Below are 25,649 nucleotides of genomic sequence, written 5' to 3' on the forward strand. Positions count from 1 at the left end.
TCTCAGGCTGCTTTGTATATTTTGAGTCCTACTAAGTCTTTTATTTTTTAGATTAGGGGGCAACCCATTATCTACCTAAGTGGTGCTGAACCTTTTTACCCCTGAGCTTGATCTTGAACTATGTTCCTTTACCTACTAAAGCCTCAAAGTAATCCTTCCTTATAGTTGAGTAGTTCTCTACCATACAAAAGTGTCATGTCTTTCTAACCTATCTGCAGCTGCTGGATGAGCTGTCCCTATTTCTCTCTGGTTCCCTATTACATAGAGTATCGTTTTCTCATCTTTGACTTTCAGTTTATTAACCCTCTTTCAGGTTTAGTATATTTCCTATTCAGAGCATCTCAATGGACCCTATCTCCTGATCCACTTTGCTTGTGTTTCTTTTTGTTAGTGTATCAAGGCCATCTATGTTAGAGATTATAGCCAACATTCTCCGCCTCATCTACGCTATGCTATTTTTCTGCTGTTGTCTACTTTTCTCTTTCATTCTACTATCTGCTCCATTCATTGAGGCCTCTCGGCCACTGTTGCTGGAATCCTGGTGTTTTTTTCTCTCTCTCTAGAATGTCTTTCAGTATTTTTTGTAGGGCTGGACTGGTGGTCACGAACTCCCCCAGATCCTCTTTGTCATGGAAACATGTTGTTTCTTCATTAATTTTGAGAGACAGTTTTCAGGGTACATCAATCTGGGTTGGAGGTTATTTTCTTTCAGTGCTAGCAGTACTTTGCTCTGAGCTCTCCTTGATTTGATAGTTTGTGTTGAGGAGTCTGTCGTGATTTTGATGGATATTCCTTTATAGGTGATCTGTTTATTTTCTCTGATGGTTTTTTAAAAAAATTTTATTTAAAAGGAAAAAGAGAAAAACACAAAACAAAACAAAGCAGTGTAAGGGTACAAGTAATACAGAATTATAAAAAAAACCAGTAAGAAATCACCAGTTAATAGATTACATATTATCATCTTAAAGATAGTTGCTCAAATCACAGTGCTCAAATCAAAGCACACAAAGTGGACATTCAAACAGTGAGACTGCAAACAGTTGTGTTCAACGTTCCAACCAAAAACATTAATATGGTCAGCTATTTAACACCCCAAAACACACTTGCTGTTGTATCCTTTAGAGCTCTTTTGTTCCCCTCTCTTTTTTACAACAAAATTTACACATTTTGGGTTTTATTACTCCTTAGTTCTTATTACTTTTTTTGGGAGAGAATAAAATCAAATATGGCAAAACAAAGCTGTCAGTCAAAACCAAGGATAGACATAGCACATGATGTAAAACAGAGTACAAGGTTATCAACAATGGTTATCAACAATGTCTCTTGTTTCCTTAAAAAGAATTGTCTATCTCATTAGATATTATAAAGTTGAACAAAACAGTAGAGAACAAGACCAATAAAACTTAAGCATTGTCAACATTACAGGATTTCCAAAGGAGACAATAGTCAAACCAGAATGGGCATCTTAGTGAATCTTATTGCCTTCAAAGTAGTTGCCTATACCCTCAAACTTGATACTATCATACAGAATGGAACACAGTCTAATCAGTCAAAACAAGATTGTGGGAGTATTACAGGACTTCAAAACAAGTTAATAGGAAATCAAAAAAAGTTACTATTATATATCTTGCTAATTTTTTAAAATTTTCCCCTTAATTAAAACAAACATAAAAATAACTAAATATTTTTTAATGAATAAGGGAGAGATTGAGATAAAACAGGACATAACACTATAACAATACAGGTCAAAGCATGACTGTTTCAGCAACCTAGTGCTTCACCACCAAATAACCCGACTTAATAGTAGTTACCATAGTGTCTGTCTATTTCCTTGAAATATTTGAATAAAACTTCATATACTATAGCTTCAAGTATTTCCATATCAAGAAGCCCAGAATAAAGCCTTCCCAATTAATAAGTGAAAACTTTATAAGGCTTCAAGGCCACATAATGGGGAATCATGATTACCACATATTTTTATATATTTGAATCATTACTTACATTAGGGAAACTATTCAGTATTCACACATGCGAGATTGATTTATTTCACTTATGAGTATGGTTTCAAGCTGCGCCCATTTATTGATAAATATCTCAATGTAATTTTTCTTTATAGCTGAATAATACTCCATTGTATAGAAATACCACAACTTTTTTATCCATTCCTCAGTTGATGGACACTTGGGTTGTTTCCAAGATCTGGCGATTACAAATTGTGCTGCTATAAACATAGGTGCACATATATCACTGTGGTATGATGCTTTCAGTTCTTCTGGGAATATGCTTAGAAGTGGAATAGCTGGAATAAATGGGACTTCCAATCCCAGCTTTTTCAGAAATTTCCAGACTGATCTCCACAAAGGCTGCACCAGTCTACACTCCCACCAACAGTGTAGGACAGTTCCTTTTTACCCACAGCCTCTCCAGCAATTGTTGTTGTTGGTTTTCTTGATCCTGGCCATTCTTTCAGGAGTGAGATGGAATCTCAGTGTGGTTTTAATTTGCATTTCTCTAATGACCAATGATGATGAACATTTTTTCATGTATTATTTTCTATTTGCATTTCTTCATCTGAGAAGCACGTATTCATCTCAGATGCCCATTTTTGGATTGGATCTTTGAATTTTGGGGGTCTGAGTTTTTTAAAATTCTTTATATGTTTTAGACAAGAGTCCCTTGTCTGAGAGGGAGTTCACTAAAATCTTTTCCCAGTTTGTGGGTTTTCTTTTCACTATGCTGGGATTTCCTTTGACATGCAGAAACTTTTTAATAAGAAGTGGTCACAGTTATTGATTCTGGGAAGTATTTCCTGTGCGGTTTGAGTCTTGTTCATGAATTCTCTACCTACTCTTATGTCTTCAAGGTTTCTACCCAATTTGTCTTCCAATAGATTTAGTGTTTCTGTTTTAATATTCAGATCTTTGACCCATTAGGTTTTAATTTAGTACATGGTGATAGACATGGGTCTAGCTTTAGTTTTCGGCAAATGGAGAGCCAGTTTTTCCAGCATCATTTATTAAAGAGAATGTCGTTCTTCCAGTGAACCTGCTTGACTCCTTTATCAAAGATAAGGTGGTTGAGTGTGTTTGTAGTTGTGGTTGTATCTTCTAATCTATTCCATTGATCTTCGGCTCTGTTTTGATTCCAATACCATGTTGATTTTACTACTGTTGCTTTTTAGAATAACTTCAAGTCAGTGATTGTGATGCCTCCTGCTTTGTCTTTGCTGCTTAGAATTGCCTTTGCTATTCTAGGTCTCTTCTGGTTCCAGATGAAATTTAGGAGTGATTTCTCTAGATCTATAAGGTATGTTGGCGGTATTTTTATTGGGATTGCATTGAACCTGTAAAACAGTTTTGGGAGAATGGCCATTTTCACAATGTTTGTTCTTCCTATCCATGAGCAAGGGATGTCTTTCCATTTTCTGAGATCATCTTCAATTACTTTTTTCAGTGTATTATAATTTTCACTGTATAAATCTTTCACTTCTTTCATAAGAGTAATTCTTCAATATTTCATTTTTTTTCTTGCTAATGTGAAGAGTGTAGTTTCTCTTATTTCCCTCTCTGTGATTTTGTTGTTCGTGTATAGGAATGCTATTGATTTCTGAGTATTGATTTTGTATCCAGCCACATTACTGAATTCATTTATTGTATCTAAGAGTCTTTCAATGGAGTTTAGGCGGTCTTCAATGGAGTTTAGGCATGTCATCTGCAAACAATGATAATTTAACTTCTTCTTTTCCTATCTTTACCCTTTTTATTTCTCTCTCTCGCCTAATTGCTCTGGCTAGTACTTCCAGTACTATATTAAATTGGAGTAGTGATAAAGGACATTCTTGTCTTGTGCCTGATTTTAAAGTCAAGGCTTTCAATTTTTGGCTATTTAGTATGATGCTGGCTGTTGGTTTGTCATAAATGTCCTTTATTATATTGAGGTAAAGACCATCTATTCCAATTTTCTGTAAAGTTCTTATCATGAATAAATGTTGGACCTTATCAAAGGCTTTTTCTGCATCTATAGAAATGATCATGTGATTCTTATTTTTGGCTTTATTGATATGGTGGATTACATTTATTGATTTATGTATGTTGAACCTTCCTTGCATTCCTGGGATGAATCCCACTTGGTCATGGTGTATAATCTTCTTGATGATTTGCTGCATCCTATTTGCCAATATTTTATTAAGGATCTTTGCCTCTGTGTTCTTTAGGGAGATTGGTCTATAGTTCTCTTTTTTAGTTGGGTCTTTCTCAGGTTTTGGTACTAGAGTAATATTTGCTTCCAGGAATGACTTACGAAGGATTGCTTCCCTTTCAATTTCATTGAATAGTTTGAGGTGTGTCGGCATTAGGTCTCCTTTGTATTTCTTGCAGAATCCTGCAGTGAATCCATCTGGGCCTGGGCTCTTCTTTGTAGGTAAGGACTTAATTACGTTTTCAATTTCATTAACAGAGATTGGGTTATTCAACAGTTTTTCATCCTCTTGATCTAGCTTTGGTACTTCATATGTTTCTAAGAATCTGTCTATTTCTTCTGTGTTATCAAACTTTTGAGAGTAGAGGTTTTCGAAATAGGTGTTGATGATCTTCTGTATTTCTATTGGGTCTGTAGTGATTTCACCTTTTTCATTTCTTATTGCATTAATTTGAGCTTTTTCTTTCCCTTTTATTAATAAGGTTGGCTAGAGGCTTTCAATTTTATTTATTCTTTCAAAGAACCAACTCTTTGATTCGTTGATTCTTTGGATTGTTTTCTTAGTCTCTATTGCATTGATATCTGCTCTGATTTTTATAATTTCCTCTCTTCTTTTGTCTTTGGGCTTGACTTGCTCTTCTTTTTCTAGCTGTTTGAGGTGTAGCATCAAGTTATTTATTTGTATTCGTTCTGTTTTCCTGATGTAGGAACTCATTGCAATAAATTTTCCTCTGAGGATGGCTTTCATTTCATCCCACAAATTCCGGTAAGTTGTATCTGTTTTTTCATTTTCCTGTAGGTATTGTTTAATTTCTTCTTTAATTTATTCTGTGACTCACGGATTACTCAAGAGTGTGTTATTTAGTTTCCATGTGTTTGCGGGATTTTTGCAGTATCTTTTATCATTAATTTCTAATTTCAGAGCACTATGAGCTGATAACATGCAAGGGATGATTTCAACTCTTTTGCATTTGTTTAAATATGTTCTGTGAGCTAATATATGGTCTATTTTACAGAATGATCCATGTACTGCTGAGAAGAATGTGTATTCTGATGTTGTTGGGTGGAACATTCTGTATATGTCTATCAAATCCATTTGTTCGCAGGTGTGATTCAGTTCTGTTATTTCTTTGCTCATTTTCTGTCTGGGTGATCTGTACCTTGGTGTCAACGGTGTATTAAGGTCTCTTGTTACAATTGTGTTACTGATAATTTGAGTTTTCATTTCTCTTAATAGTTGTTTTATATAACTGGTGCTCTGGAGTTTGGTGCATATATATTTAAGATAGTTATCTCTTCCTCTTGGAGTTTCCCCCTTACGAGTATGTAGTGAACTTCTTTGTCCTTTATGGTCATTGTCGGTTTAAAGTCCACGTTGTCTGCACACAGAATGGCTACTCCTGACTTTTTTTTGGATTCCTGCTGCATGAAGAATTGTTTTCCATACTTTGACTTTCAGTCTGTGAGTATCCTTCTGGGTTAGATGGGTTTCCTGTAAACAGCATATGGTTGGATTTTGTTTCTTGATCCATTCTGCTAGTCTGTTTCTTTTGATTGGTGCACTGAGACCATTTACATTAATGGTTATTACTATTAAATGCTGGTTTATTGTTGACATGTTATTTCTCTGCTGTTGCATCTTTATCTTTCTGTTCTGTTTAATTATCTGCTTTGCTTAGTGGTTTTTTCCTTTGTGTATCTAAACTGTCTTTCAATATTTTTTGCAGGGTTGGTTTGGTGTTCATGAAGTTCTTTAGCTGTTCTTTGTCATGGAAGTATCATATTTCACCATCAATTTTGAATGATAGTTTTGCAGGGTACATCAGTCTAGGTTGGAAATCATTTTGCTTTAGGATCTGAAATACTTCACTCCATGCTTGTCTTGACTTTATTGTTTGTGCTGAGAAGTCTGCTGTGATTCTGATAGGTTTTCCTTTATAAGTGATCTGTCTTTTCTCTCTGACAGCTTTTAATAATCTATTCTTGTGTTGGATTTCTGGGATGGTGATTATTATATGTCTGGGTGTAGTTTTATTTTGGTTATGACTATTTGGAGTTCTATATGCTTCACTTATCCTGATGTCGGTTTCTGATCTCATGCTTGGGAAATTTTCAGCCATTACTTCTCTAAATATCCTCCTGACATCCTTTATGTTGTCTCCTTCTTTTTCATTAATCTCTATCATTCTTATGTTATTTTTCTTGCCATTGTCTTGCAGTTGTTGAATTGTTGTTTTCTGATTCCTTGTTATTTTTAAAAGATTTTTCCTTTCCTGTCCACTAGCTGCAATCCTGTCTTCAAGGTCTGAAATTCTATCTTCACTTTCATTAAGGCGGTTTTTACAACTTTCAGTGGAGTTTTTTATTTCCTGTATATCTCTGTGCATCTGCATTATGTATTCTGTTTGTTTCTTATATTGCTCGTCTAGGGATTCTATCTTTTTGTTTAGTTACTCTAATTTTTAAACTGTGTTTTCTTTAGATATATTCAGAATCTCTTTCATTTCTTTTATCATTTCTTCTTTTACCTGGGAGATTATTTCGAGTTTGAATTTCTTTAAAACTTCCTGGAGTTGCTTGTTAATTTCAGTAGGTATTGTGTCCAATATTTTAGTTGAATGGCATATATTTTCTTCTATATACATTGCTCCTAGGGTTTCTTGAGATGGGCTGGAGGTTTGAGGCTCTAATTTGGTCTTTTGTTTTGTCATTTTCCTGTATTTCTGTGTTTCAAGTGTTATTTGAAAGATTCCTCAGGATCTGTTGGAAATCCCCTTCTATGTTTGCAGCTACTGAGACTCTGGCACCACATTACCTCAAGCCACTGGGCCTGCAGAACCAGTGGCCCTCCTCTGCCTGTTCAGAACTCTGCAGTTCCAGACAAGCTGGGCCTCAGGGACACTGTGTGCCCACCTTCCCTTTGGAAGCTCCATAGCTCTCCAATTGCAGCCGGGATGTGGAGGCGGATGTAGATGCCTTAAACCCACTTCTCCACTTCACTGCAACTGGAAGCCTGGAGGGACCCGAACAGTCTGGGCTTTGGGCAGAATGCACTGAGCACTCACCACAGGCTGCAGGACCTCTGGAACCTGCAATGCTCCACTGCCCTCTGAGACATCACAGTCCTCCAGACACATGGGGAGGCTGATGCAGGCGCCCCAGATCCACCCAGCCCCTCCTCTGCACACCGATGGGTAGATGCGGGAGTCCCAAACAGGCTGGGCTCCGGGGATAGCATGGGCCTGCCCACCTGTTGGAAGCTCAGCAATTCTCCACGTGCAGCCAGGATGCGGAGGCGGATGTAGAGGCCTCAGACCCACTTCTCCACTTCACTGCACCAGGAACCCTGGAGGGTCCCGAACAGTCTGGGATTTGGGCAGAGTGCACTGAGCACTCACCACAGGCCTCGGTGCCTCTGGAACCTGCGATTCTTCCCTGCTTGCTGAGATATCCACAGTCCTCAAGACACAAGGGGAAGCTGATGCAGTGCCCCAGATCCACCTAGCTCCTCCTCTGCACACCGATCTCTCTGATGGCTTTTAATATTCTGTTCTTGTGATGAATTTCTGGGATCTTGATTATTATATGTCTGGGTGTAGATCTCTTTTGGTTGTAGCTGGCTAGAGTTCTTTATGCTTCATTTATCATTTCCTTTTCCTATGCTTGGGAAGTTTTCCTTAATTATTTCCGTGAATTACCTTTGTAATTCACTTGTGTTTACTCCTGTTTCTTTGTTCACATTTTTTATTCTTAAGTTATAGATCCTCTTGTCATCTTCTAGCCTTTGTATTGTTAAATCCTGGTTCCTTATTATTTTTAAGAGATCTTTTCTTTCACAATCATGCATTGCAAATCTATCTTCAAGTTTTGAAAGTCTAACTTTAGCTTCTGTCAAGGAATTTTGCCAGTTTTCAATGGAGTTTAATTTCCTGGTAATCTCCTTGGATCTGTTTTATGTATTCTAGATTTTGTTTATATTCTTCATCAGTGGTTTCTCTAGGTTCCTCCATTCTTCCATCTGTGTCTTCTTGAGAGGTGCTTAGCATTTCTTTTATTAATCTTTTTATATTTTGCTTCACTTGAATTAGAATTTCAGTTTTAAAGTTTACCTATGAGGTCACAAAAGTGTTTCTTTATTTCTGATGATGCTGTGGCTGATATTGCATATTGCCATCCTTGACATCTTCTGTGTTTACCTCTCCTGGACTTATTTTCCCTGGGTCAGTGGCTGGAGGCTTTTTCTTGCTTCTTTCTCTAGTTATGTTTCTTGTTTCTTTCATACAGGTATATGGTGGAGGTCTCAAGCCCTTTCCTTACTGTTTAGAGTTTTTCTGAAGTGTTCAGGATAGGGGATTGCTGCCTTCTCTAGTTTACTATTGATCTGAGGTACACACAGGGATGATGTGGGCTGGCCCCTCTCCTCTGATCCAGTCAACCAGCAGGTGTCTTCAGCAGGTTAGTCTGTGCTGTGAAGATGTCACAGGTTTGGGACAGTTTTGTCCCTGGCTATTGGGTTCCAATGAGGGTCATGACCCAATCCAAGTAGAACCTATCAGTCTTCTTTGGGTCAGGAGTGGTTAACTGATGCCACTGTGGTTCCCAGTTAAGGCCTGTCCTGCCCAACTCGAATATGTCATCCAGCTGGTCACCCCCTCCAAAGGACCCAATTCCTAGCACTTATTATGGATTAATGCAGTTCTCCAAGTTGGTTCAGCCCTCCATTGCACAGCATCCTCCCGCCAAGGGCTCTGGGCTCACCAAGTCCTGATTTCAGTGTCCACAACTTCAGTGTGATTGTGAATCATCTGACTCCAAGGCACGCCCAGTACAGTACGGGACCAGCTCCAGTGAGAGCGTTTGATTTGAGCCAATCATCCATGTTTTTCCTGACTTTCTTTCTTTTTCTTTTTCTTTTTCCTCAGTTTCTTCCTGAGTTATGAGAATTCCTCTCCTTTCTTCTGGTCTTCTCCATGGTGTTAAATTCCAGTGTCTGAGTTGTTTTTCTCAGAGAGGCTCTCTAGCAGGCTACCTATCAAGCCACTATCTTCAGACACACGCCTAAGCAAACACTGTTTGAACATCTGCTTTGTGTCAGCCACTGTGCTAGGTTTAGAGATTAATTCATATAAAGAGTTCAAAATACATAAAATTTATATATAAACATACTTGTGTATTGTGTACATGAAAGCAGAAAAGAGTCAGAAAAGATCTCTTAGAACTAATTTTGCTAGAGACAGAGAAGGAAGGAAAGACAGACAGAGACAGAGACAGAGAACAAGATAAAGGTGAAAAGAAAGAGTTGGCCAAGTGAGTGAGACAGGGAGGAAAAATACACAAACAGAGGAAACAAGATGCTAAACAATGAAATCATGCTGTACTTAAAATAAAACAAAATTGAAGTTTGAATACCGGGTAACATATGGGTAATTGAAATGACATTATCATTTTGAAGAATTTTCTACACATTATACCTGTCAGTACTCTATGGTGTGTACATAACACATTTCTATGAAAATAAAAATGAAATCCAAAATCTTACACCATCTTCATTTATTCACTACAACCAAGTCAGTATCTTCCCTGATCTCTGAAACCATCTTAGACCTGTTTGAAGCCTTCTCTACTCTTCTCACAAAGCCTTACTATGTGAGAAATGAGCCTTTCAAACCTTTCTGGTGAACATTTGGCTTCATCAGTCTTATACTTACTTCAATTTCCAATAGAGGCTCATCCACTTCTGTAGGTGTTCATAATTTTGAATAAGATTCAGAAAAAAACGTATAAAATAGGTGATAGGTATTATCCCTGTTTTATAGATGAGGGAGCAGTAACAAAAACTTTATTACCTTGTCCAAAGTCATACATGGATACAATTTGTATCACTGTAACTGTAGAAACCATGCTGTAAGTTGTTGTGTTACCTCTGGAGTAAAGCACTTTGGGCTTTGTCTCAATGTCAGTGAAACAGCATTAAAAAATATTCTTTATCAGTCCTGGAGACAGAAACTCAGACCCTCCTATATGCTAGGTAAGCACTCTGTACTTGAAGTATATCCCTAGTCCTAAAGTACTTTAAGAAAATAATATACATTTTTTTTCATTTTGGAAAGGTCTCTCCAAATTTTGTGGGCAGCATAGTGATCTGAATTAGTAAATGTAGTTTCTGATGACAAAAACAAATGAAGCTTTAATTTTAATTAAAATTTGAGCCTAACACAAAGTAAGATAACAATGTTCCCAAGTGCCAGAAACAAAGAAAGACTAAAGCAAAACAAAAAAGAAACAAAAACTGAAAAGGGGAAAAAGTGATCAAAGTTGAGTACTTTTGGAACAGCAGAGCATGGTATTCCAATATTCTGAGATGTTAAAAGTAGAAGAATGAGACCTAAGGCTTTGCATGGCAGAAAATGAAAAATAAACCATGTACATAAAGCTGGGAGTTACCTTCTAAGAAAGAGGAGATGAACATCCTTTGACCTAGAATCCAGAATACTACAATAAAGTAAGATAGCTTCATAAGAATGGGTGAAAAGTGAATGAATGGAAATCAACTTTAAAGCTAACTCAACATATATTACTACTGTGTTAGTTTTCTATCACAAAATACCTGAGACAATTAACTTTGAATGGGGAAAACCTTATTCTGGCTCCTTGTTTAGAACATTTCAGTTCATGGCTTTTTGTTTTTGATGCTTTGGGCCTTTGGTAGCACAGTACTTCATGGAAGGAATTATGTGATAAAAGAGGTCTCTTCTTCACATTGCAACCAGGAGCAAAAAGAAATGGTTGGGGGCTAACAGTCTCTTCAAGGCACATCCTCAATGACATGCCATTATTCTTTTTGGCCCCCTAATTTTTTGCCAACTCACCATAGCTCTACAGGTAGGTATTAGGCTTTCAACACATAGGACAAATGATAACAATCTCTTAAACACAGTATTTGGTGTTTTTTTCAAACTCTGAATGTGGAAATCTAGAGTCAATATATATTTAAAACTTTCACTGGGACCATAGACTTTGTAGAAATGCAGCAAAGGGATTTGATATTGCCCCTCAAGATTATTTTCTTGCCACAAGACTTGAATGTCTTCCTTGGGAAACAGCTCTCTTTGAAGAAAAGCTCATGATTAAGTAAGAAGTTACAAGTCTCAGAAAGACACAAAGTTGCTTAATAGGAAGTGGTAGAGAGCATACATGAAGATCTAACTTTAATTGAACACACTGAGTCTTTAAAACTTCAAAAGGCAAAAGAATGCTGTGAGAATAGAATGAGTAAATTTAAAAAGGAACAAAAATAAATTTTAAAAATGAAAAGTTTGGCTCATAGAATTTAGAAATTAATATATTAATAGAACATTATAGCTTAAAAGAATTTTAGAAGGTAAAATTGAAAAAATGACCAATGATAAGGAAAAAAAGAGACAAAAATATGAAAAGGAAAAACAGAATAGAAGAATGTGAAGTATCATCATGTGTCTGACAAAAAATGGGAGTTATTACAATCTCATAGCATAGTAGGACTAAAAACTGTAACTAAAAATCAGAAGATATAAAATAAAGTCATCTAAACAAAGTTAATCCACAGTATAAATAGGGAGCTAATTTCCAAATTGCATCAAGATGTCAGTAGCCCAAGAATAAAATGGGCAAAGCAAATTTAAAAACACTAACAGGAAAGAAAATTTCATGACCCATAATTGAATTAAGAAGATTCTGAATTCTCCCTAAACACTTCTTGCATACCGCAATCTGTGATTTCCGTCTCCACACACCTTTCATGAAAGCATGTCTTTTGGTTATTTCTATTTTATAAATGAGGAGACTAAAGTGTTGAAATCCTAGGAAGGTTTCCCAAATATTCTTAGTTAGTAATATTGAAAGGATTTTGCCCCAGTTAGGACACTAGCTGGTGGAGCCTGGGAGGTGGAACCACGGGGCTCTATCTTGAGGTCACCTATCCTGCCCCTAGGCAATTTACCTGTGGTGCCAAATGAATACCAGTAGGCTACCTGTGCATCACTAATGCCCCTTAGGCACCACTCCAAACCTAAGCTACATGTATGCCCCACACCACGTGTCTGTTGGAGAGAATGCCAGACCCCGGAGGTCATGGAGTCTCTCCCCACATTCTTAAAATAAAATCCACTTTTATTTTATACTTATCTTTTTAGCCACGCCAAAAATTCTATCAGATGGTTCCCTTCCGCGCCGAAAATTCTATCAAATATAACAAGTATTTTAGCTCAGGCAGCCTGATTATAGACACTACCACTGCTCTATACTATCTCTTAGTATCTTCACAGGAAGAAATAAGTTTTAAAATGTAGAGAAATATGCTTTGACTCTTAGATTAATGTGTATTGTTTGACTGTCATAGAGAACAACTGTCATCATCTATCACAAACAGATGGCTACCTTTGTAATTCTTATTTTCATTAAAATCTAAGTATGAAGACTAAGTGTGTGTTCTGGAGGTGATAATGACAATGGTTTTTCATTTTCCAAAAGACTGAGACCGGTTACAAGAAGTGTTACGATTTAGGCATTGGCTGCTATTTGACTCACACTTCACAGTTCTTGATGGCCTAAGCCAAATGCACTCTTCAAAGTGCTTCAAGGTACCTTTCTGTTGGGAGCCGCAGCCGAGCCCGGTTGCCTTACTTGGCGGACGTGAGGCCTGTAGGAAAGAGCAAAGCCTGAGCTAGATTACCCCTCCCATCGAGTGTGCTAAGATGGCGCTTATCTCCTGCTTCCTGCTTGGTAAACAACCCGCCCTGTAAGATCTCCTGCTTCCTGCTTGGTAAACAACCCGCCCTGTAAGATCTCCTGCTTCACAACCCGCCCTGTAAGATAGTCTGCCTAGCAACAACTGATGTTAGCCAATCAGCCCGCATCGCGCGCTTTGAACTGATTGGCCACTGTAACCCTATAAAAGTGAGTGCCTCTCCCGCCACGAATGAAGAAGCAGAAGAAGCACAGAAGGAGCCGCGGAGAGCGGACCGGTAGAGGCTTCGGGACAGACTGTAGGAAGAAGCACGCAAGGAGCCGCGGAGAGCGGACCGGTAGAGGCTTCGGGACAGACTGTAGGGAGAAGCACGCAAGGAGCCGCGGGGAGCGGACCAACAGAGGCTTCGGCCGGGAGGATTCCCGGGGCAGGCTGTACAGAGAAGGAAAATAAAAGAAAAGGTTGTCCACTGCCAGACTTTGTTGTGTGTCCTTCCTGCCGGCCGGGAGTGACACCGACATCTGGTGGCCCATACGGGGAGCTGATCACCCCCGAGACGTGGCAGTGGACAACGCTCCAACGCAGAGCTGCAAGACAGGTGAGTAGAGGATAAACCTGGGCCCTGGGTGGCGCGCACCTACAGGGTTTGTAGACTCCTCTCAGGCTCATGCATAAGTGGCGGATTCCTTGGGCCTCACGCGGTGAGTAACATATTAAAAAATGGGAAACATGCTAGGTAGCGGCACTAAGAGTGAGGGTGGTTGCGGGGAAAGCTCTCAAGAGCTTACAAAAATATGCAGGGTATTTGAGCAGGCCCAGTCAGGGAGCTCCCGAGAGGGGTCCGTCAAGGGGAACAAGGATGCTAAGGAGGACACTAGCAAACCATTTCCATGTTCCCAGAGCAGATGCACGAGATATCGTGCGACTATGTGACTCCTGTGCCACATACAAACCTGCCATACCGATGGGAGTAAACCCTCGAGGTTTGATCCCTGGTGATGTTTGGCAGATGGACATCACACATATACAGGAATTTGGGACTCTTAAATATGTTCATGTTTCCACAGACACCTGTTCTCACGTCATATTTGCAACAGCAGAAACAGGTGAAAAAGTGTCTAATGTGATCAATCATTGCCTGGCGGCTTGGGCCACATGGGGCAAACCAAAAATATTAAAAACTGATAATGGACCAGCCTATATAGGCAAAGCCTTCAATGAGTTCTGCAAAATGATGGAGGTTCAATTAAAACATGGTATCCCATACAATCCCCAAGGTCAAGGAATCATTGAGAGGGCTTATAGAAGCCTCAAAGAAATTTTACAAAAACAAAAAGGGGGAGTAGGCCAAGGCCTGGCCCCAAAGGCACGATTATCCATGGCACTATTCACACACAATTTTTTAAATTTAAATAATGATAATTGCTCCCCAGCTATGGAGCACTGCAACCCTTCCCCCAACCATAAAGGGTGGGTTAAATGGAAAGATGTCCTAACAGGACAATGGATGGGCCCGGATCCGGTGGTTAGCTGGAACCGAGGCGCGGTTTGTGTTTTCCCACAGGAACCGGGACGAGAACCACTGTGGGTACCGGAGAGACTGACACGGGCAACAAAGCCCTTGACTGAAGATCAGACCTGCCCTACCGGAGATCCATCACAGACCAACCAACAAGATGAATAGAAATAGCGGTAGCCCAAAATGGACAAAAAGATCCTCAGGCATATGCATGGCTCGCTCGCTTAGCCTACGACCGAGTCTAGGGGCGGTGAGCTCCCAACACCTTTCATTCTTCCATTCCCAGTCTTAAAATCCCCATTTAATAGATACCACCAAGCAGATGGGAGCTTTGATTTGCATTCATTTCAACAGATAATGCACCAGACAGAGGACTAGCAGAGCACTGGCAGCCTGAGATTTGTCTATGAGCTTGAAGGAATTATGAGAAAACCTCTTTTGGAATTTCACACATGAATAGTGTTTATGAGGCCAGATTACTTGGTTTTTGCTTCCAGGCCCAATGTGAATTCCCTGACCTATTCATCGAATCAATTTCTGATCTATATAAGAGAAAATCACTAAAAATTTATGAATCAATGAATCTTGGATGAAACTGTGTCCTTACTCTGAGCTGTCAATATTTCTTGGCCTTTTGCTCTCAAATCCATAATTATAGAATAGCAATCATGTTCTATTGTTCCCTCTCTTTTTCACTTTGAGGGAATTTGTTTTTAAAAATCACATTCTGATTTTAATGTACTCTCCAACCATCTACTTGCCTTGGATCTTTGAGACCATTTAAATGGAGTAAAATAAAACTACAAAAGAACAGATAAATCCACTTTAAAACTAAAACCTGTTGTAATACTGTTGGTGGCCGTACAGTGACATCTTAGAAAATGCATGCAGAAAAATTTGTATGCACCCTGGAAATGACTGGAAGGAGTATTTCTGTTTGGTGGTTGTGCTACTATGTTCATAGGCATCTATTTTCCTTTTCCAGATATATGATGGGTTGTCAAGGCTTTTTACATATAGCATGCTGGACTTCCAAAACTATTAGTCAATAATCTTGTTGAATAGTTAGTGAAATTTTACATTTCAAGGGATCATAACTCCTCTAAGAATTTACTTCTAAAATTTTTATATGCTGCCACAAGATGGAGATAGAGTCAAAATTGTATGTGTAAATTTTTTTAGTTTTAAAGAAAAAAATGATACACAGCTTCAAAACAAAATAAGAAATTAACAGTGGTTAATATACTGTGTATTATTATCTTCAAAATAGTTTCTCATATTGCAAGATATATGAATGCAAAGTTGATCAAACAATGTAAGTGCAAACCATTTTTTTCAATGGGTTAACAGAAATTAGTAGCATAATTATCTTAGCATATGTGTGTGTGTGTGTGTGTGTGTGTGTGTGTGTGTGTGTATATGTGTGTGGTTTTCTCTTCCTTCTTTTCACCTTTCCCCATTTCACCTTCTTTCACCTTTCCCCATTTACCGTATTTGAGTAGTTTCTTTGTCTTTCATTATATCGATTGTGCATTTTGGATCTTATTTACTCTTTCAGTTTCTTACACTAGAAAGACAATACGATGTTCACACACATGAGTCTGATTCATTTCAGTTTATGAGTATGATCTCCAACTGCATCTATTCATCTATAAAAGCCTTGAGTTTATCTTTCTTTAATGCTAAATAGTAGTCCACTGTACAGAAGTAGCATATCTTTTTTGCCCATTCCTTGGTTTATGAGCACTTAAGTTGTTTCTCAGATCTAGCTATTACAAACTGTGCTGCTATAAACATGGGCCTGCATATAATATTGTGGTATGTGTAATATTTTTGAATGTCTATTATGTCAGTCATTGGAGGAGGAATGTTAGTTTGTTATCCTTTATGTGTGTTAGCTTACCAACATTTTACTTAACTATGTCGTAAAGTATTTTATTAACCCTATGAGGGAGATATTATTGGATTTTAGAGGGGGAAATGGAGGCAAGTCTGGAATCTTTTAAGTTAAAATTTCTCAGAAATGTAATTAGAAATTTTTCTCCTAAATTGTTTTTACAGCATGAATTGAACCTAGAACCTTCTATGTATTAAGTAAGCATTCTCCCACTAAATTATACACCCAGATCCCCAAAAGCATTTTAAAGGACTTTTTGTTCAGTAAGCCATACATTAAACCATATGACTCAGCAGTGTCACTCCTAAGAACTTATACAAGAAAAATAAAAACATAGACTTACCTGAACACAATTATTTATAGCATCATTATTTACAATGGCCAAACTGGAAAAAAATAAAATGTTTATCAACTTGTAATTACATAAGTACATTATGGCATAATCACATAATGGAGCACAATTAGAAATAAAAGAAAACTACAGATAACTTGCAAGAACATGGATGAATTCCAAAAGTTAAATGCTAAATAAAAGAGCCAGGCACACAGAACTACACATTTCAGGGTTCCATCCCTGCTCTATTTCGGAAAAGGCAAAACTATAGATATCAGTGATTGCAAAGGATATCTTAATTTTAACTATTTCTATAAACAGAAGGAGTAAAAAGTTCAAAGGAAATTGTTTGAATTATAGGAGCATTTTTCTCATTTTACCATAGTGGTAATTACCTAACTGTATACATTTGTGAAAATTTATAAATATGTCAACTTGACAAAGGTTAATTTTACTATGTAAAAATTGTATTACAATAAATATGACTTTAAAATATCTTTTAAGGAACTAAAGCAGAAATCCTGACCTAACTGTAGCCATTTTGTTAAATAAAGCTATAGTCATTCTATTCTCTACCATAAAACTCAGCTAAATCCTATGATTTGTCATCAAATTGAAACTTTTGTGAGTATACTAAAAACAACTCTGCCACATCTCCTCACAAGATACTCATTGTACTATAACCTTCAGTAAAAGCTTATCTCATTCTTATAACTTATGTTTACCACCTTATAAGAAGACAAAGTCTCTCTAATCAACACCTCAGATTTTGGAGATTATTCCTCTAGGGTTTACCAGCATTAATATTTTTTTTTCTCCTGAACCCCCTGCTACTGTTGACTCATTTTTTCCCTCAACAAACCAAATAAACTTGGGCTGGGGATTTAGCTCAGGGGCATAAGCACCTTCCTGGCAAATACGAGATCATGAGTTCAATCCCCAGTACCATAAAACAAAAGAACAACCCCCACACCTCAAAAAACCCCCCAAAACAACTAAACTTGACTGAATCATATAAATATATATATTTCTGTAATATATTATGTATTATTAAATTGTTCTTAATCTTTCTTAACCTTACCTTCAATTTAATTTACATGTTCACACAGATCAAAGATTATTAAACTTTTGGAAATACATGGATATGACCCCTGAGTTCAGTGAAACACGAAATTAAGAACAAAATTTTCTGTACAACTGGATATTTATACAGGAAGAATCTTCCTAATTTCCACTGAGTTTTCAAAAAAGCCTCTCCAAGTTAACAACAGGTGATTTTTGTGTGCCCAGGGTAGGAGGTTCTAACATTGTGGAGTTGTACCTCAGCCTGTACCTCAGCACTGGAGGATGGTGAAGCTGAGTGCTATGGAGGATGGTTCCTAAACAAGTTTCCAGGGTCTGTCTTCCTGGAAGGGAGTTAGAACAATGAAGCTGCTCCAGGAAAATTACCAGAACACACAATGAAAAATATCTGCACTAGAATCTGCTTTGAATACCTGAGGTGTACTGTACTCATAAGCAGTAGAAGTAACTACTTCTACATATTAAAAAGTTATGAATCTAAAAAGTTATGAATCTTGGGGTGGCGGGCTGGGGATTTAGCTCAGTGGCTCAAGCACCTGCCTGGGAAGAGTGAAGTCAAATTTGATCCTTGGTACCAAAACAAAAAAAAAATACCATAGTTTTTAATGAAGTATGAAGGATTTACAAACCACTCATAGTGATACATGCCTGTAATCCCTTGGGAGGCTAGGAAGTAGGATCACCTAAGTATGAGGCCAGTTAGTTTATGCAGTGAGTCTAAGGCCAGGCTAAGCTACATAGTAAGAGCTTGTCTCAAAAAAAGATAAAGATTATACAAATGTAAATTATAATATACATTATATATTACATATGTATAATACAACAGCACCATTTAACTATGTTAGGACATTTGGCATGAGCTCACAATGATACTGATTAAACATGCTAGAGTGGTACCTACTCAAGGAGAAGAAAGGAATGGCACATGAGAGAAGGAAAATAAGCGACCAATAAGATACATAAGTAAACAAGAACCAAGATAAGAGGGAAACCCAACAAATACAAATTAAGGCTTTTGATCAAGAGATGAATCATTCTGTTTAATAAAAAGTTTGCCCAAAGGACGAAATAGACATGTTGCTGTTGTTTGGACCCTTCCTGACCTTCCTTGCTCCTTCCTGCCTGAAATGACCTAGAACTCCTAATGTTTTACTGATCCCATGGTTAGAAAACAGGGTCTCATAGAATAAAATAGTTCATCAGGAAAAGCAAACTTAAAGATCAACAATTTATATGTGCTTGACCTTATTCTCAATGTCCTATGTGATGGCTTACTCATCATTCTAGGCCTATCTGGTAAAATCTTCATTTATCATCAACTTGTTAACAATTACTTTCCTCTTTACTTCCTCCCAGTATCTCTTCTACATTGCTCTAGACCTGATCTGTTGATGAGGTGGAATATTGTCTTTCCCTCATTCACTGCTAAAGTCTTATGTTCATCTCTTTATTATAGGCTGTTACTTTTCCACAGGTGCTTTTCATTAACATCATTAACAAATAAAATTCCTGGAAGATAAAAGATGTCCCCTAATTAGCAGCAACTTGTTAAGGAATTTCTAAAAAGACAAAAGAGAGGAATATGCAGTCGATGCAGATGAGACATAAAATTGGATACCAAACAATAAATCTATTTAGGGGAAATTTTAAGATAAATTTAGAGACCAAACATGTTGAAACATTATTAAATCTAGTATTTGTCCAGTGTAGAGATATATGTTAACATTTTAAAATTGTAATCACTGTGTACTCTTTTTTGTCAGATAACTACCTGACAAAGACTGATTTTCTTTTGTGTGTACAGCAAAGGAGATTTTTAACAATCTTTAGGAATTACTGGTATGACTTATAATATACAACCTAAAATCTGCTTTTTTAAAGGTTTATAATTCTGGATAATAAAGTTCTAATAGATATCCCTAACCTTTGAGGATATAAATTGGTTCCTAAATTTTTATAATGAAAAAGTTTAAACATTTAGAAAATTGAAGTACTTGTTATTATCTGCATATCTACTATAGTCTGTCAATAACAAACTACATTTTATCACATTTCTACCTACTCTTTCTCTACTTACAGATATTCTTATATGCTTCTGTTTTATTTGCATACTTACTTGCTTTTGTGAGGTGGTTGCTGCTTGGGACTGAATCCGGACTTCTCACATACTAAACATGTGCCCTATCATTGAACTCACTGCCCGGATCCTATTAACTTTCTTTTACAAAAAAAAAAAAAAAAAAAAAAAAAAACTTCAAAAATTTCTCTATTCACAAAATAATGCACAATTCTTGCAAATTCATTTTCTTATGAATAATGTGTGAATGATTAGTGTGACTTCTATACACAAAGTATACTGATTCGCTTCAAAGTGGAAGCTAGCCTATCTGCCAACAGATAGAAGATAGACATAAAGTTTGAGTCTTGAGGACAGCAGTTAAGTTTTTGTATAATTACTGGAAAACTGAGAAAATAGTGATTTATAGTACTTAAGAAATGGTCCCTGTTGTACTTCCCCAAAAAGGCCCCTGAGATGAAAAATGGGGCAAGACCTCCAAGATGGAAAAAAGATGGGGCAAAATGACATCATTTTAGGAAGAAGCGCTTTTATTTTAGTTGGTCCAGCGACACAGTGCAGATGGAATTTGCAAAGCTGTGCAACTGAGTTAGAATTTTGACTGATTTTTATAGTTCATTTATGATTAGCTCATTGATCATTAAGTACATAGTGATGAGAAACAGAAACAAGGTGAGCCTTTGTTTCCCTTTGCTTGAGGTCAGAGACATTTTACAGTGGGTGGTTAGCCAATTCATAGCTCCCTTGGTCTGCCAACTCCAGGAACATTTGTCTCTCATAAAGGGAAAAATGGTTGACACAGCATCATTTGTCTCTTACAAGGGGAACAAAAGTTGACAGCAAACAGGTTACTGGGGGGGGGGGAACGACGCATTACAGAACAGCATGACAACGCAGTCAGTTAATTTATAACAAATTTATAACAATGTGGTTGGTGCTCCAGGTACATGGTTACTACGACAATAAGCATAGAGCATAACTGTCCCCAATACCTCAAGCAGTCATAGGTGGGGTTTTCTGGAGGTTACTGAATTGAGGTTATATAATGTAGGGATTAAGTGTATGATGCTGAGATTCAGTGTGTGATGTTGGGATTAAGGATATAATGCTGTGTTTAAAAGTGCTTGGTGTTAGTGCTATCGACTCTAAGGGCAGGTAATGTGGATGGAATATAAGGTACAGAAAGTGCTGCTACTGCTTCTGAATCTGCTACTTGCTACTTGCTGCTTGCTGCAATGGACTATTTCTCCCTCATGATTTTCTTCTGCCTTGCCATCCTGCCTTAGAGTCAGCTAACTGCACTGAAACCTCTACAAACTGTGAGCTAAGTAAACATTTCTTCCTTTAACTTGTATGTGTGGGGTATTTCTGTCTCAGCAACAAGAAGAGTAACTAAGACAAGAAGATTATCAAATAATGCAGCAGGGGATTAACATAATATTGAAGTGATATCTATGTGCAAATTCATGTTATGATTTTCATCAGTCCAAATAGAAATGGAAAGGCTAGTGTCTTAGTTACTTTTCTCATATGGAGGTTGGCGGAAGGTGCATGAACAGAGGGGGTACTCTTTTATAGATGTTTCCATCCCCTAATGTGGGATAGTCTGGTTTGAGAGAAGAGCTAAGCAAAGCTAATAGGTTTAACAACTAACAGTCTTAGATAATGCAAGGAAAGGGGAAAATTAAATAGTTAATTATGAGTCCCCTGAATCATTGTTTAAAAGTTTTATATTTTGCTTTTCATTTAAATTGACCTAACAACCTTAGGGATGTTGTTAAGAGTGTTATAATATCAAGGGAAAAGATCTATTTAGGCTTTGTTCTTTTTAATGAGACAATGACCCAGTGATCATGCACTAGAATTAAGGCTTAGAATTCTTTTCCCCTGAATACAACTAGAGATATTAAATATAATTATCTAAAGATAACTTCTTTAAATAACAAGAATATGGGTCTCCAAGGGAGTGTGAATAGTGGAGCAAATGCATGTCAGTAAGCTCAAATATCATTTTTGGATCTGTACAGGTCAGATAGAATAGGTACATAACAAGCATCAAGTGCTTAATGAGCTCAGCTCATAGAGTTTGGAAAAGAACACAGCTTTATAATAGCAACCATTCTGAAATTCTTAAGAATGCATTTAGTGATGAGTTGGAGAAACCCTCTAAACTGTCTTAAAATTCTAGGCTTCTTTTTCTTAGAATAATTGAAAACGCAGTTGTCAGAAGTCCAGAAGTAATACTGTGGACCACAGATGGCACGAGGATCCAGAGCTCTGTGTTATTTTTATCCACTAAATTTAGCACAAAGTTGTCCTTTGTTGTAAGAAGACTAGGGTGGAGGAGGGAATATATAGGTCATTGAAGAATCTTTGTTTTCAGATTTCTTGTTTCCCAATTGTTCATTATTATTCTCCATTGTACCTTAGAAGATAGTCTTCTGGTTTCCATAATATTTTAAATCTTCTAAAACTCTAGTTAATACAAAACTTTTCTGTTTGTCTGTGCTTCTTTTAGTATAATAGTATACTAATCAACATGATCATTAGAGTAGTTTCATTTGAAATTCATAAACACTTCAGCTTCATCAGTATTTTTCTTATAGAACCTCAGATAGAGGAAAGTATAAAAGGAAGGGAGGGAAGTACAATCATTTTTGTAGATTGTTAGATTCACTGAATGACATCTCAAGAAGAATGACATCCTCATTTACATTGTAGGAATTATGCTGACTAGTTAATGACATCCAGAATAGCTCCTAGTTTAAAAAAAATTATTCTTGTGTCTGGCTAAGGGGAATGGGACATACTACTTCAAGAATTACTCTAAACTCTAAGACTCTGATTGATGTTTGCCAATATCTTCCTTTGGTTTAAACTCCTTTCTGTTAACTGGTTAGACTATAAAAGCTAGTTCTCTATTTTAAGGAAAACCTGGAAAATATAAAGATAGTCCCATAGCTCCAAAGGAAAATAATGAGGAAAAAAGGGCAAGAATACTTAAGTAATGCAATTGTTTTATTGGATTTAGACAGCTACATAAATCTCATGTTCTCTGAATGAAAGCATTTAGTCACATGAGCTGAATATTTGCATTTTCTGTGAGCTATCTTAAGTACTCAGCTTCTTCTGACTTTAATTTTCTTTGATCCAGCAGAATAAATTGTTCTTTCTTTGTGCCTGTCCTAATGATGCTGTGAATAAAATACTAGATTCTATTTTAAGTTAAATTTTATCTGTTGATTATGAGTGGAAAAAGAAAATTGTCATAAACTTATTACCTCTAGCAAGTATGAATAATATCTAGATTCATTTCCCTCCATCTTTTTTGTACATGTATTTTTAAAGATATAAGATCATTCAGAACATGTAATGTCATCTTATACATTTTTATTTTATGTAATGGCAGCTGTGTTTCATGTAACTGTAAACTCCTTGTATATATCTTTATTAATTTTTATTTTAAAGAGAATAAAATCTAACAAAACAAAATGGAAGAAATTCAATCAAAACAATGCAGCAAAATTGGTACAAAACTTCACAATAGCATATCTTGTTATCTTCACAGTAGTTGTCCATTCCATCAAGTGTGGCAAAATCAAACCAAAAACAAAACAGAATAAAATCAATCAAAAAATTGAATAAACCAAAGCAATTAATTAGAACAAAGCAAAACAATGAGAACAATACTGGACTTCAAAGAAAGATAGAAGGAAATCCCCTGTATTTGCTGTACTACCTTCTGTCATCCTCCCAAGGGATGTTCAGACTGCTGGCCCCAGGCCTACAAAATCAACCAAGCAACACAAGCATTTTGTTGCTTTATGTACTTTAGTTACTATCAAGTCAGCCCATACTCTGAACCAGTCAGTTGCTTATGGTGTGGTGGGGTGGGGTGGGGGCATGGAATTTGATTTTCAGCCTGTGCACAGGTAGGCTCACAGGAGGTGCTATCTGACTTTTCTCTCACTGGAACCCGCATAGCTTGTGTGGCTTACCAGAAAGGCTGCGTAGCTTATTTCTTGGTGGCTTCTCCCAGTCCCAACATAACTATTTTTCAGGAAACACTGGTAAGGTGTGCAGCTTGCACAGCTTACCAGAAAGGTTGGCTAGATTTCTTGGTGGCTTCTCCCAGTCCCAGCATGGCCAATATCTTTAAAAGTAGACCCATAACATTATATATATTCTGTTCCATAAATGACTGAACCATACTTATGAATTTAGGAAGTCTTTTTTGACGTGTTATTTACAGTACGATAACAAGCAGTTTCATGGTACAATTATTTTTCAGATCCAATATTTGGAAATTTTTTCTTAGGTTAGAAGACTGAAAGTGCATTCCATGTTATCACTTGCTAAGTAATAAACTTAAATGATGAACTTGATAAATTACATAATTTAATGATAAATTATACGGTCTGAAAAATCTTGGTAAATTATGTAATTCACTATGAATTTTGAAGAAAAGCAAATAGGAAATTTAAAAAAGCAACCATTTCAGTATTAAAATATGAGAGAAAATTTACCTGAAGATCCTTAAAAGGAGACAGAAACTAGCATAAAGAGTTTAAGTCCTTAACTGTTTTTACAGTAAATACTGTAGTGCCTTTTGGAGTTATTAAATGGGAATCTCACATTGATTGAGAGACATCTCAGTGGAAGACTCAATGTAATTGTGTCCATTCAAACAATGTTTTGCTGGTGTGCCTCAATCCAGATTAGAATGTGAGCTATCTAGAGAAGTCATGGACTTTGGTTTAGTTTCTAACATTTTGTTGTTACTGATTATGAGAAAAGAAAGCAGAAGCACAACATGGATCATGAATATATATGTAAATGTATCTTTTAAAAGTACTAGAAAATGAAATCTAGCAAAATAAAGAGAATCTTAAATTGAATTTGTTTTACAAGTGGAAGGATAATTTAACATATTAAAAACAATATATATCACCACATTTATAGATTTAGGGAAAATTATATAATTATCTCAATATATTCAAAAAATTATTTGACAAAATTTAAATAGTATTTAGACTAACAATTTTTAGCATATTTAAAAAGAATTTCCTTACCGTGAAAAACGTAGCCTCAAAAATCTGCACCCATTTTTAATGTCAAAATATTAAGCATTCTTGCTTTGATATTTGGAGAAAAACAGATGTCTGCTAACAATTTTTCTATATTGCACCAGAAGTCTTAGTCATTACAAAAAAGGTAAATGAGAGATGAATTTATAATGGAAGGTGTAGCTAGAAATACACAAATATATTATTTGTAGATAAGTGATTATATAAAATATCTAAAAGCATCTAACAATAAATCATTAGAATTAAAAATGAATTTAACAAGATTGCTTGTACTCAAAAACAACCATATTTTAATATTTTTGTTTAATAAACAAGAAAATTTGAAGTAGCATAAAAATGTCAAAACTTTTATAATGTATAAGAGCTCTATACAGAAATTTTAAAACACTAGTGAGGGAACTTCATAAATTCTTAACCAAGTGTTGGGAAATCATATTCATGATTCATAAAACTGAGGTAAAAGCCCAATTCTATGTGTGTGTGGATCTTGGCCATCAGATCTGAAAATTTGTACAAAATGCTCAGAGACTATTGAAGAAACACAAGGTGAAATTCATTGTCACTAAAGAACTGTCATTGGCTGTTGAAAATGTATTAATATAATGAGAGAATTTAGAAATTCACATATATTCAAGTTTTGAAGCATGGTTTAAGACAAATATTTTGAAACAGTAAAAGATAATTTCTTAAAGAATAATTCTTAGACACTTGGGTATGAAAATGGAACAAA

Source organism: Cavia porcellus, unplaced genomic scaffold (assembly GCF_034190915.1).
Source record: "Cavia porcellus strain 051 isolate PalLab524CR breed Dunkin Hartley unplaced genomic scaffold, mCavPor4.1 scaffold_1, whole genome shotgun sequence".
Classification (NCBI taxonomy): domain Eukaryota; kingdom Metazoa; phylum Chordata; class Mammalia; order Rodentia; family Caviidae; genus Cavia; species Cavia porcellus.